General features: G+C 53.6%; 1 protein-coding gene across 2 annotated transcripts in view; it reads left to right on the top strand.

Moving 5' to 3' along the window:
• Positions 1-11,611: 11,611 nt before the first annotated feature.
• Positions 11,612-12,366, top strand: part of prr16 (proline rich 16) — a 364,415-nt gene continuing 363,660 nt past the window's right edge. For both annotated transcript variants that reach the window (XM_072516521.1, XM_072516522.1), the window contains exon 1: positions 11,612-12,308. The gene's annotated coding sequence lies outside the window, so the exon portion shown is untranslated. The remainder of the gene's footprint in view (positions 12,309-12,366) is intronic.

Raw genomic sequence — 12,366 nt, forward strand, 5'->3', positions numbered from 1 at the left:
AGTGAATCACTCCGGGTCCCTATCAGCCCCCTGAAGGTGAGTGAATCACTCCGGGTCCCTGCCAGCCCCCTGAAGGTGAGTGAATCACTCCGGGTCCCTGCCAGTCCCCTGAAGGTGAGTGAATCACTCCGGGTCCCTGTCAGCCCCCTGAAGGTGAGTGAATCACTCCGGGTCCCTGCCAGTCCCCTGACGGTGAGTGAATCACTCCGGGTCCCTGCCAGCCTCCTGAAGGTGAGTGAATCACTCCGGGTCCCTTCCAGCCCCCTGAAGGTGAGTGAATCACTCCGGGTCCCTGCCAGCCCCCTGAAGGTGAGTGAATCACTCCGGGTCCCTGCCAGTCCCCTGAAGGTGAGTGAATCACTCCGGGTCCCTGCCAGTCCCCTGAAGGTGAGTGAATCACTCCGGGTCCCTGCCAGTCCCCTGAAGGTGAGTGAATCACTCCGGGTCCCTGCCAGCCCCCTGAAGGTGAGTGAATCACTCCGGGTCCCTGTCAGCCCCCTGAAGGTGAGTGAATCACTCTGGGTCCCTATCAGCCCCCTGAAGGTGAGTGAATCACTCCGGGTCCCTGCCAGCCCCCTGAAGGTGAGTGAATCACTCCGGGTCCCTGTCAGCCCCCTGAAGGTGAGTGAATCACTCCGGGTCCCTGCCAGCCCCCTGAAGGTGAGTGAATCACTCCGGGTCCCTGCCAGTCCCCTGAAGGTGAGTGAATCACTCCGGGTCCCTGCCAGTCCCCTGAAGGTTAGTGAATCACTCCGGGTCCCTATCAGCCCCCGGAAGGTGAGTGAATCACTCCGGGTCCCTGCCAGACCCCGGAAGGTGAGTGAATCACTCCGGGTCCCTGCCAGTCCCCTGAAGGTGAGTGAATCACTCCGGGTCCCTGCCAGCCCCCTGAAGGTGAGTGAATCACTCCGGGTCCCTGCCAGCCCCCTGAAGGTGAGTGAATCACTCCGGGTCCCTGTCAGCCCCCTGAAGGTGAGTGAATCACTCCGGGTCCCTGTCAGCCCCCTGAAGGTGAGTGAATCACTCTGGGTCCCTATCAGCCCCCTGAAGGTGAGTGAATCACTCCGGGTCCCTGCCAGCCCCCTGAAGGTGAGTGAATCACTCCGGGTCCCTGTCAGCCCCCTGAAGGTGAGTGAATCACTCCGGGTCCCTGCCAGCCCCCTGAAGGTGAGTGAATCACTCCGGGTCCCTGCCAGTCCCCTGAAGGTGAGTGAATCACTCCGGGTCCCTGCCAGCCCCCTGAAGGTGAGTGAATCACTCCGGGTCCCTGCCAGTCCTCTGAAGGTGAGTGAATCACTCCGGGTCCCTGCCAGCCCCCTGAAGGTGAGTGAATCACTCCGGGTCCCTGCCAGCCCCCTGAAGGTGAGTGAATCACTCCGGGTCCCTGCCAGTCCCCTGACGGTGAGTGAATCACTCCGGGTCCCTGCCAGCCCCCTGAAGGTGAGTGAATCACTCCGGGTCCCTGCCAGTCCCCTGAAGGTGAGTGAATCACTCGGGGTCCCTGCCAGCCCCCTGAAGGTGAGTGAATCACTCCGGGTCCCTGTCAGCCCCCTGATGGTGAGTGAATCACTCTGGGTCCCTATCAGCCCCCTGAAGGTGAGTGAATCACTCCGGGTCCCTGCCAGTCCCCTGAAGGTGAGTGAATCACTCCGGGTCCCTATCAGCCCCCTGAAGGTGAGTGAATCACTCCGGGCCCCTATCAACCCCCTGAAGGTGAGTGAATCACTCCGGGCCCCTATCAGCCCCCTGAAGGTGAGTGAATCACTCCGGGTCCCTGTCAGCCCCCTGATGGTGAGTGAATCACTCTGGGTCCCTATCAGCCCCCTGAAGGTGAGTGAATCACTCGGGGTCCCTGCCAGCCCCCTGAAGGTGAGTGAATCACTCCGGGCCCCTATCAACCCCCTGAAGGTGAGTGAATCACTCCGGGCCCCTATCAGCCCCCTGAAGGTGAGTGAATCACTCCGGGTCCCTATCAGCCCCCTGAAGGTGAGTGAATCACTCCGGGTCCCTGCCAGTCCCCTGAAGGTGAGTGAATCACTCCGGGTCCCTGCCAGTCCCCTGAAGGTGAGTGAATCACTCCGGGTACCTGCCAGTCCCCTGAAGGTGAGTGAATCACTCCGGGTCCCTGCCAGACCCCTGAAGGTGAGTGAATCACTCCGGGTCCCTGCCAGCCCCCTGAAGGTGAGTGAATCACTCCGGGTCCCTATCAGCCCCCTGAAGGTGAGTGAATCACTCCGGGTCCCTGCCAGTCCCCTGAAGGTGAGTGAATCACTCCGGGTCCCTGCCAGACCCCTGAAGGTGAGTGAATCACTCCGGGTCCCTGCCAGCCCCCTGAAGGTGAGTGAATCACTCCGGGTCCCTATCAGCCCCCTGAAGATGAGTGAATCACTCCGGGTCCCTATCAGCCCCCTGAAGGTGAGTGAATCACTCCGGGTCCCTGCCAGTCCCCTGAAGGTGAGTGAATCACTCCGGGTCCCTGCCAGCCCCCTGAAGGTGAGTGAATCACTCCAGGTCCCTGCCAGCCCCCTGAAGGTGAGTGAATCACTCCGGGTCCCTGCCAGCCCCCTGAAGGTGAGTGAATCACTCCGGGTCCCTGTCAGCCCCCTGAAGGTGAGTGAATCACTCCGGGTCCCTGCCAGCCCCCTGAAGGTGAGTGAATCACTCCGGGTCCCTATCAGCCCCCTGAAGGTGAGTGAATCACTCCGGGTCCCTATCAGCCCCCTGAAGGTGAGTGAATCACTCCGGGTCCCTGTCAGCCCCCTGAAGGTGAGTGAATCACTCCGGGTCCCTGCCAGTCCCCTGAAGGTGAGTGAATCACTCCGGGTCCCTGCCAGTCCCCTGAAGGTGAGTGAATCACTCCGGGTCCCTTCCAGTCCCCTGAAGGTGAGTGAATCACTCCGGGTCCCTGCCAGACCCCTGAAGGTGAGTGAATCACTCCGGGTCCCTGCCAGCCCCCTGAAGGTGAGTGAATCACTCCGGGTCCCTGCCAGCCCCCTGAAGGTGAGTGAATCACTCCGGGTCCCTATCAGCCCCCTGAAGGTGAGTGAATCACTCCTGGTCCCTGCCAGCCCCCTGAAGGTGAGTGAATCACTCCGGGTCCCTGCCAGCCCCCTGAAGGTGAGTGAATCACTCCGGGTCCCTGTCAGCCCCCTGAAGGTGAGTGAATCACTCCGGGTCCCTGCCAGCCCCCTGAAGGTGAGTGAATCACTCCGGGTCCCTATCAGCCCCCTGAAGGTGAGTGAATCACTCCGGGTCCCTGCCAGCCCCCTGAAGGTGAGTGAATCACTCCGGGTCCCTGCCAGCCCCCTGAAGGTGAGTGAATCACTCCGGGTCCCTATCAGCCCCCTGAAGGTGAGTGAATCACTCCGGGTCCCTGCCAGTCCCCTGAAGGTGAGTGAATCACTCCGGGTCCCTGCCAGCCCCCTGAAGGTGAGTGAATCACTCCGGGTCCCTGTCAGCCCCCTGAAGGTGAGTGAATCACTCCGGGTCCCTTCCAGCCCCCTGAAGGTGAGTGAATCACTCCGGGTCCCTGCCAGCCCCCTGAAGGTGAGTGAATCACTCCGGGTCCCTATCAGCCCCCTGAAGGTGAGTGAATCACTCCGGGTCCCTGTCAGCCCCCTGAAGGTGAGTGAATCACTCCGGGTCCCTGCCAGTCCCCTGAAGGTGAGTGAATCACTCCGGGTCCCTGTCAGCCCCCTGAAGGTGAGTGAATCGGCTCAAACTTTCTTCAAGAATCTTCGGAGTGAAACGCCAGCGTTTTACACATTGTCCCATTTTGGGAGGACCCAGCCCGTGCTGTTAGGCAATTTCGACATTCTGAAATCTCCCTCTGTGTACCCGAACAGATGCCAGATAGGGGATCTTCACAGTAACCTCATTGCGGCATTAATTTCAGCCTACCTGTGACAATAATAAAGATTATTATGATCAACTCAGGCTGCAGAATTAAAACCCAGATCACTGGGACTAAACTTTCTACATTATACCTCATAAAGAGTGCAGTTTACAATGACAACATGATTCTCCTTTGGGTCTGAATGCCTTTTATTCACACTTCATGGTGGATTCCTGTGGAAACAATTGGTTGTCTAATGGCCAATTTTGGAGGAGTGGGCTTTCCAGGGCAGCATGTTAGCTCCCAAATGACAGTGCATGATGATAACGGCAGACTGCAACTGATTGAGCCCTTGGTAGCAGATTCAGCAATCAGATATTCTGCAGTACACCAGGATGCTGCTGATGGACGGCCAGCGAGCTTGGCCCATAAATGGGACTTCAAGAGGTAAACCTGCCACTAGCAGTTTGATGCTTTCCAATATTTTAGGACAATATCGGATGGCCTTAACTGAACAGGCAGTTGGAAGCTGGCAAGTGCTGTCATTTGAGTTGGTTAAAACTGAGCAGTACCCGAGTGGACACTTACCTCTCTTCACTTAGGTAAATGGTGCAGATCACTGGAGGGAAAGTGTTGAAACCCGTTCTCTCTCTCCAGTAAAAATAAACCCTGCCTTTATGGATTTCCCATTCACCTATTTCGAACAGGCTGCTGAGTTGTGTGTGTCAGATCCTCGACTGACCAAAGAAAATGTACCTGCATTTCAGGAAATGTTTTATTTGGCTCAACTGTTTCAGTGCATCATGCCTGATAGGATGACCAATCAATCTGAAAGCAGAAAATTACCACTCAAAGCAGAAAATTACAAGCATAACAGAAAATGGCAGACTTTTATTAGATAGCTTGACTGGGCTAAATCAGTCAAGCGATAATTTCCTTGCAACTACTCTGATCAATTAAGTTCCGTGCAAGACTATCTTTCCTCTTTGGGATATGAAGCATTGTGAATTTAAAGTCCCATCTGTTTTCGTTTCACTGCCGCACGATTGTTAAGGTTACAGTGCCCTTTAAGAGTTGAACGCGGGCTTTATTCCTCTCTATTGCTGCCGGATTATTTCGGGATATAGTCTGGGTCCCTGCCCATCTCCCTTTTCAGGATCCGCCTCACCGCCCTTCAGGCATCGAAAGCTGGGTTGGTGCCCACTACTGCGGCACTCTTTGAGGGCTCAAGCCTGAGTTGTTTTCAAATGCTGCAACCCTCTTGGTCCTACTCAGTGGACTGGTCTGTGCATTAGCATCAATGCAATATCTTCTCCACAGAGAGCAGTGTTAGATACTGAGTAAATGCCAAGTTTCTGCGCGGTATGGATGATTAACAAACCTGTGGTATTGGGAAGCACGCAGCTGTGTTGTTTTCTCTACACAAAGACGGTGTGATCGCAGAGACACACAAACAAATCCTCATGCCAGCCACTGCATGGGAACTGAATGAATCGGCGGAGAGACCTAAAAAAACCCATGCAAATCTCTTTCCCATCTGGTAGTGATTACTCTCCCTTTACCAGCGCCCCTTTCACTCGGTTGAAATACGAGTAAAATCTCGTTTCCTGCAAACTGAACAACTTCTTGTAAAACGGTCTCCAGTTTGAGCTGTCAGAGTGAGCAACGTGATCCAAATAAATGTTATTTTCGACAATCCGCTCATCGAACAGCGCGTTTTTCTTCAACTAACACAATTGTTTTTGTTTTATTCAGCAAATCCATTAGTAAATGTTTGAATATATGTGTGATTGTACCAAGTTGCTGATTCCGCGCTTTCGTCGGTCAGCGGTACTCAGATGGGACATTTTCTGCTCATCCAATTCAAAGGCCCACAGAAACGTGTTTTAAAAATAGTTTCGATCAATGAACAGAGAGTTTAGGGTCTGGACAAGCCCAGCAACAGCCTTGATCTCAGTTAACGGTCAGATTGTTCCTGCACAGCGACATCTAGTTGAAGAGGGCTGTGGTGTCTACAGATCTTAACTCACCTGTATGAGGTTGGGGATAGGTGAGGGAGAATGGAGGAGTTTGGGGCGTCACGAGAACGGGAAAGGGGTGGGCATGGTAAGGTGAGTGCAAGGCTGGGGGAAGTTTGGGGGAGGGTAGGGGAGTGGGCGGTAGCGGGTTAAGGTTAGGGCTGAGGAAGAGTAGGGTTGGGGAGGGGAGGTTAGGGGTCGGAGGTTATGGGTGGATGTTGGGTTGAGGAATGGGGGGTTAGGGGTTGGAGGTTATGGGTGGGGGTTGGATTGGGGAGTGGGAGGTTAGGGGTTGGAGGTTATGGGTGGGGGTTGGGTTGGGGAGTGGGAGGTTAGGGGTTGGAGGTTATGGGTGGGGTTTGGGTTGGGGAGTGGGAGGTTAGGGGTCGGAGGTTATGGGTGGGGTTTTGGTTTGGGAGTGGGAGGTTAGGGGTCGGAGGTTATGGGTGGGGGTTGGGGAGTGGGAGGTTAGGGGTTGGAGGTTATGTGTGGGGGTTGGATTGGGGAGTGGGAGGTTACGGGTTGGAGGTTATGGGTGGGGGTTGGGTTGGGGAGTGGGAGGTTAGGGGTCGGAGGTTATGGGTGGGGGTTGGGTTGGGGAGTGGGAGGTTAGGGGTCGGAGGTTATGTGTGGGGGTTGGATTGGGGAGTGGGAGGTTACGGGTTGGAGGTTATGGGTGGGGGCTGGGTTGGGGAGTGGGAGGTTAGGGGTCGGAGGTTATGGGTGGGGGTTGGGTTGGGGAGTGGGAGGTTAGGGGTCGGAGGTTATGGGTGGGGGTTGGGTTGGGGAGTGGGAGGTTAGGGGTCGGAGGTTATGAGTGGGGTTTGGGTTTGGGAGTGGGAGGTTAGGGGTTTGAGGTTATGGGTGGGGGTTGGGTTGGGGAGTGGGAGGTTAGGGGTTGGAGGTTATGGGTGGGGATTGGATTGGGGAATGGGAGGTTAGGGGTCGGAGGTTATGGGTGGGGGTTGGGTTGTGCAATGGGAGGTTAGGGGTCGGAGGTTATGGGTGGGGTTTGTGTTTGGGAGTGGTAGGTTAGGGGTCGGAGGTTATGGGTGGGGGTTGGGTTGGGGAATGGGAGGTTAGGGGTCGGAGGTTATGGGTGGGGGTTGGGTTGGGGAGTGGGAGGTTAGGGGTCGGAGGTTATGGGTGGGGGTTGGGTTGGGGAATGGGAGGTTAGGGGTTGGAGGTTATGGGTGGTGTTTTCGTTTGGGAGTGGGAGGTTAGGGGTCGGAGGTTATGGGTGGGGGTTGGGTTGGGGAGTGGGAGGTTAGGGGTTGGAGGTTATGTGTGGGGGTTGGATTGGGGAGTGGGAGGTTAGGGGTTGGAGGTTATGGGTGGGGGTTGGGGTGGGGAGTGGGAGGTTCGGCGTTGGAGGTTATGGGTGGGGGTAAGGTTGGGGAGTGGGAGGTTAGTGGTTGGAGGTTATGGGTGGGGGTTGGGTTGGGGAGTGGGAGGTTAGGGGTTGGAGGTTATGGGTGGGGGTGGGTTGGGGAGTGGGAGGTTAGGGGTTAGAGGTTATAGGTGAGGGTTGGGTTGGGGAGTGGGAGGTTAGGGGTTGGAGGTTATGGGTGGGTGTTGGGTTGGGGAGTGGGAGGTTCGGAGTTGGAGGTTATGGGTGGGGGTAAGGTTGGGGTGTGGGAGGTTAGTGGTTGGAGGTTATGGGTGGGGGTTGGGTAGGGGAGTGGGAGGTTAGGGGTCGGAGGTAATGGGTGGGGGTTGGGTTGGGGAGTGGAGGGTGTTGTGGGAGGGGGTTGTGCATGGGGTAGGGTTAGGAATGGGTGTTAGAATGAAGGGATTAGGGATCAGGATTAGCAGGTTGAGCGGGAAGGGTAGCTTCACTGAGTGGCGACTTGTGGGAGATCAGGTGGAGGAATAATGGGGTTAGTAGACGGGGTTTAGGGCTGGGCAGAGGGTGGGGGTTAGGGATAGACAGAGGGAAGGTTAGGTGCTGGGAGTAGGGTTATGATTGGGGCAGGGTGGAGTTAGGATTGGGGAAGGGAGGGTTGGGTGTTCGGGTTGAGAGGGTTAGGGTTAGAGTGTAGGGTGAGGGTCGGTGAAGTTGGGGTATGGGGGTTAGGGTTAGGGAGGGAATATAGGAATAGGGATGGGGGAAGGTAATGTTGGGGGTGGGGAGTGGATGGGGTTGGGTGGGCGGGTAAACGATGAGAGAATAGAGGTGGAGGTTGTGGTGGATGGTTAGATGTGTGGGGGCATTGAGCTGGATGATGGTCGGTTTAGAGGCGCGGGGTTACAGGTGGCTTGTTTAGGGGTTGGGTGGAATAGGCTTAGAGATCTTAGAGATCAGGAATAAGAAGGGTGCAGTCACAATGTTGGGGGTATACTACAGGCCTCCCAACAGCCAGCGGGAGACAGAGGAGCAGATAGGTAGACAGATTTTGGAAAAGAGTAAAAACAACAGGGTTGTGGTGATGGGAGACTTCAACTTCCCCAATATTGACTGGGACTCACTTAGTGCCAGGGGCTTAGACGGGGCAGAGTTTGTAAGGAGCATCCAGGAGGGCTTCTTAAAACAATATGTAAACAGTCCAACTAGGGAAGGGGCGGTACTGGACCTGGTATTGGGGAATGAGCCCGGCCAGGTGGTAGATGTTTCAGTAGGGGAGCATTTCGGTAACAGTGACCACAATTCAGTAAGTTTTAAAGTACTGGTGGACAAGGATAAGAGTGGTCCGAGGATGAACGTGCTAAATTGGGGGAAGGCTAATTATAACAATATTAGGCGGGACCTGAAGAACATAGATTGGGGGCGGATGTTTGAGGGCAAATCAACATCTGACATGTGGGAGGCTTTCAAGTGTCAGTTGAAAGGAATACAGGACAGGCATGTTCCTGTGAGGAAGAAAGATAAATACGGCAATTTTCGGGAACCTTGGATGACGAATGATATTGTAGGCCTCGTCAAAAAGAAAAAGGAGGCATTTGTCAGGGCTAAAAGGCTGGGAACAGACGAAGCCTGTGTGGCATATAAGGAAAGTAGGAAGGAACTTAAGCAGGGAGTCAGGAGGGCTAGAAGGGGTCATGAGAAGTCATTGGCAAATAGGGTTAAGGAAAATCCCAAGGCTTTTTACACTTACATAAAAAGCAAGAGGGTAGCCAGGGAAAGGGTTGGCCCACTGAAGGATAGGCAAGGGAATCTATGTGTGGAGCCAGAGGAAATGGGCGAGGTACTAAATGAATACTTTGCATCAGTATTCACCAAAGAGAAGGAATTGGTAGATGTTGAGTCTGGAGAAGGGGGTGTAGATAGCCTGGGTCACATTGTGATCCAAAAAGACGAGGTGTTGGGTGTCTTAAAAAATATTAAGGTAGATAAGTCCCCAGGGCCGGATGGGATCTACCCCAGAATACTGAAGGAGGCTGGAGAGGAAATTGCTGAGGCCTTGACAGAAATCTTTGGATCCTCGCTGTCTTCAGGGGATGTCCCGGAGGACTGGAGAATAGCCAATGTTGTTCCTCTGTTTAAGAAGGGTGGCAGGGATAATCCCGGGAACTACAGGCCGGTGAGCCTTACTTCAGTGGTAGGGAAATTACTGGAGAGAATTCTTCGAGACAGGATCTACTCCCATTTGGAAGCAAATGGACGTATTAGTGAGAGGCAGCACGGTTTTGTGAAGGGGAGGTCGTGTCTCACTAACTTGATCGAGTTTTTCGAGGAGGTCACTAAGATGATTGATGCAGGTAGGGCAGTAGATGTTGTCTATATGGACTTCAGTAAGGCCTTTGACAAGGTCCCTCATGGTAGACTAGTACAAAAGGTGAAGTCACACGGGATCAGGGGTGAACTGGCAAGGTGGATACAGAACTGGCTAGGCCATAGAAGGCAGAGGGTAGCAATGGAGGGATGCTTTTCTAATTGGAGGGCTGTGACCAGTGGTGTTCCACAGGGATCAGTGCTGGGACCTTTGCTCTTTGTAGTATATATAAATGATTTGGAGGAAAATGTAACTGGTCTGATTAGTAAGTTTGCAGACGACACAAAGGTTGGTGGAATTGCGGATAGCGATGAGGACTGTCTGAGGATACAGCAGGATTTAGATTGTCTGGAGACTTGGGCGGAGAGATGGCAGATGGAGTTTAACCTGGACAAATGTGAGGTAATGCATTTTGGAAGGGCTAATGCAGGTAGGGAATATACAGTGAATGGTAGAACCCTCAGGAGTATTGAAAGTCAAAGAGATCTAGGAGTACAGGTCCACAGATCACTGAAAGGGGCTACACAGGTGGAGAAGGTAGTCAAGAAGGCATACGGCATGCTTGCCTTCATTGGCCGGGGCATTGAGTATAAGAATTGGCAAGTCATGTTGCAGCTGTATAGAACCTTAGTTAGGCCACACTTGGAGTATAGTGTTCAATTCTGGTCGCCACACTACCAGAAGGATGTGGAGGCTTTAGAGAGGGTGCAGAAGAGATTTACCAGAATGTTGCCTGGTATGGAGGGCATAAGCTATGAGGAGCGATTGAATAAACTCGGTTTGTTCTCACTGGAACGAAGGAGGTTGAGGGGCGACCTGATAGAGGTATACAAAATTATGAGGGGCATAGACAGAGTGGATAGTCAGAGGCTTTTCCCCAGGGTAGAGGGGTCAATTACTAGGGGGCATAGGTTTAAGGTGAGAGGGGCAAAGTTTAGAGTAGATGTACGAGGCAAGTTTTTTACGCAGAGGGTAGTGGGTGCCTGGAACTCACTACCGGAGGAGGTAGTGGAGGCAGGGACGATAGGGACATTTAAGGGGCATCTTGACAAATATATGAATAGGATGGGAATAGAAGGATACGGACCCAGGAAGTGTAGAAGATTGTAGTTTAGTCGGGCAGTATGGTCGGCACGGGCTTGGAGGGCCGAAGGGCCTGTTCCTGTGCTGTACATTTCTTTGTTCTTTGTTTGTTTGACTGGGGGTACAGCTAGGTGTAGCGTCGGGTTTTGGTAAGGGAGGATAGGGGTAGAGGTAGGGATAGGAAACGCTTGGAGAGTTAGGGTTAGTGGGAGGGTTAAGGGTTGGGGTGGTGGGAAGGGTGAGGTCGGGACGGTATAGTGAGTGATGTCGGGGTTTCTGGTAGGGGTAGTGGAGGGTTAGGAGGAAGTTGGGGTGGGTTAAGGGTTTGTTGAGGTAGAATGTAATCTTCAGTCCTGCCTTGTGGGAGACCTACCTCCCCACAGACTCCGTGTTTAAATTGAAGGCTGTTTTTTTCTCTCTGTTCGAATAAGGGTATCCCAGCACCCATTGGCGGTTTAAAAACCAATTGCTCCAAGATGTTGTCCACATGCCGGTGGCTGGGAGTTAATACCCACAAGAGTTTTACCTCGGCCTCCTGGAACAGAATGATAGTGTTCGCTAAACACCCGGCTATAAACTTTTATTGGGGGGTGGCCGGGGCTGGATTTCCAGTAAATCATGACGAGTTTAAAATGAGCTATTTTTGACGCCGCACGTGCCTGAAGAGCAGCAACTCCGGTTAAATGCTAACATGTTGCAGTAACACACCCTGACTAACATTGATCTGAACACAATATCCAGGGCAGGCTTGCTCCCTGATTCACGGGGCGAGTGTGCATTCCAAGAAGCACATTTTGGCAGCGAATCCTTTCTTCAATTATTGCTAATGAAGCTGGATGTGTTCTCTGGCTCTCAAGCTGCTACTACATATTCCCGGAAATGATTGACTGTGTGGCTTGTGTACTGGGGGGGGGGGGGGGGAGAACTGCCAACTAGTGGGCCTTCGATGAATAAACATGCAGCCACACTGTGCACTATTTGGGAAGATACGCGGGACCCAGTATTTTATCAGATACAAGGATTTGGCCTGAAAAGAAGATTCACCTGAGGAAGGAGCAGTGCTCCGAAAGCTAGTGTTTGAAACAAATATGTTGGACTTTAACCTGGTGTTGTAAGACTTCTTACTGTGAAGAGAAGAAGCAAGTGTCGAATTGTTAATCCTATCGATTGAAAAGCATGTGCAATGGGCTCTGAAATGTGAACCAGGAGGTGATCAGCTTCAGAGCTCTGGACACTGCCACTGCGCCCAGTAACTCTGATAATGCGCACTGCCTTTCAAGCTCTTTGCAGGGTTTGTTTTTAACAACATGCGAACTTTGTTAATCCAAATGGTCGGGCTTCAGCAACACAGACACTAAGTGTTGTTCCTCTCAGAGGCAGTGGGTGTCCTGCTTTGCCAGAGCTTTTCGGGAAATGAGGCTGGAAGCTCCTCACTCTCTGCTGCCCTTCCATCTGTTTAAACGGGAAGAGGCGGCGGTTCTGCAAAAGAGGGTGACCTCAAACTCCGTTCAATCCCAACCCCGGGAATACCTGGGTCCGAAGTGATTTCAAAAGCGTGAGCAACCTCCCCGTGGATCACTTGAACTGGAACGGACATTGCTGGCGAGTCCATGGGCTGCCTGCTCTCGCTCAACACAAGTTCTGCTCAAGCCTGGAAAGGTTAGTCTCTGCCCAGTGCCCCCACCCTCCTCTGTGCCGTCCCACTTGGGGATCCCTG

Source organism: Scyliorhinus torazame, chromosome 9, assembly GCF_047496885.1.
Source record: "Scyliorhinus torazame isolate Kashiwa2021f chromosome 9, sScyTor2.1, whole genome shotgun sequence".
Lineage (NCBI taxonomy): Eukaryota > Metazoa > Chordata > Chondrichthyes > Carcharhiniformes > Scyliorhinidae > Scyliorhinus > Scyliorhinus torazame.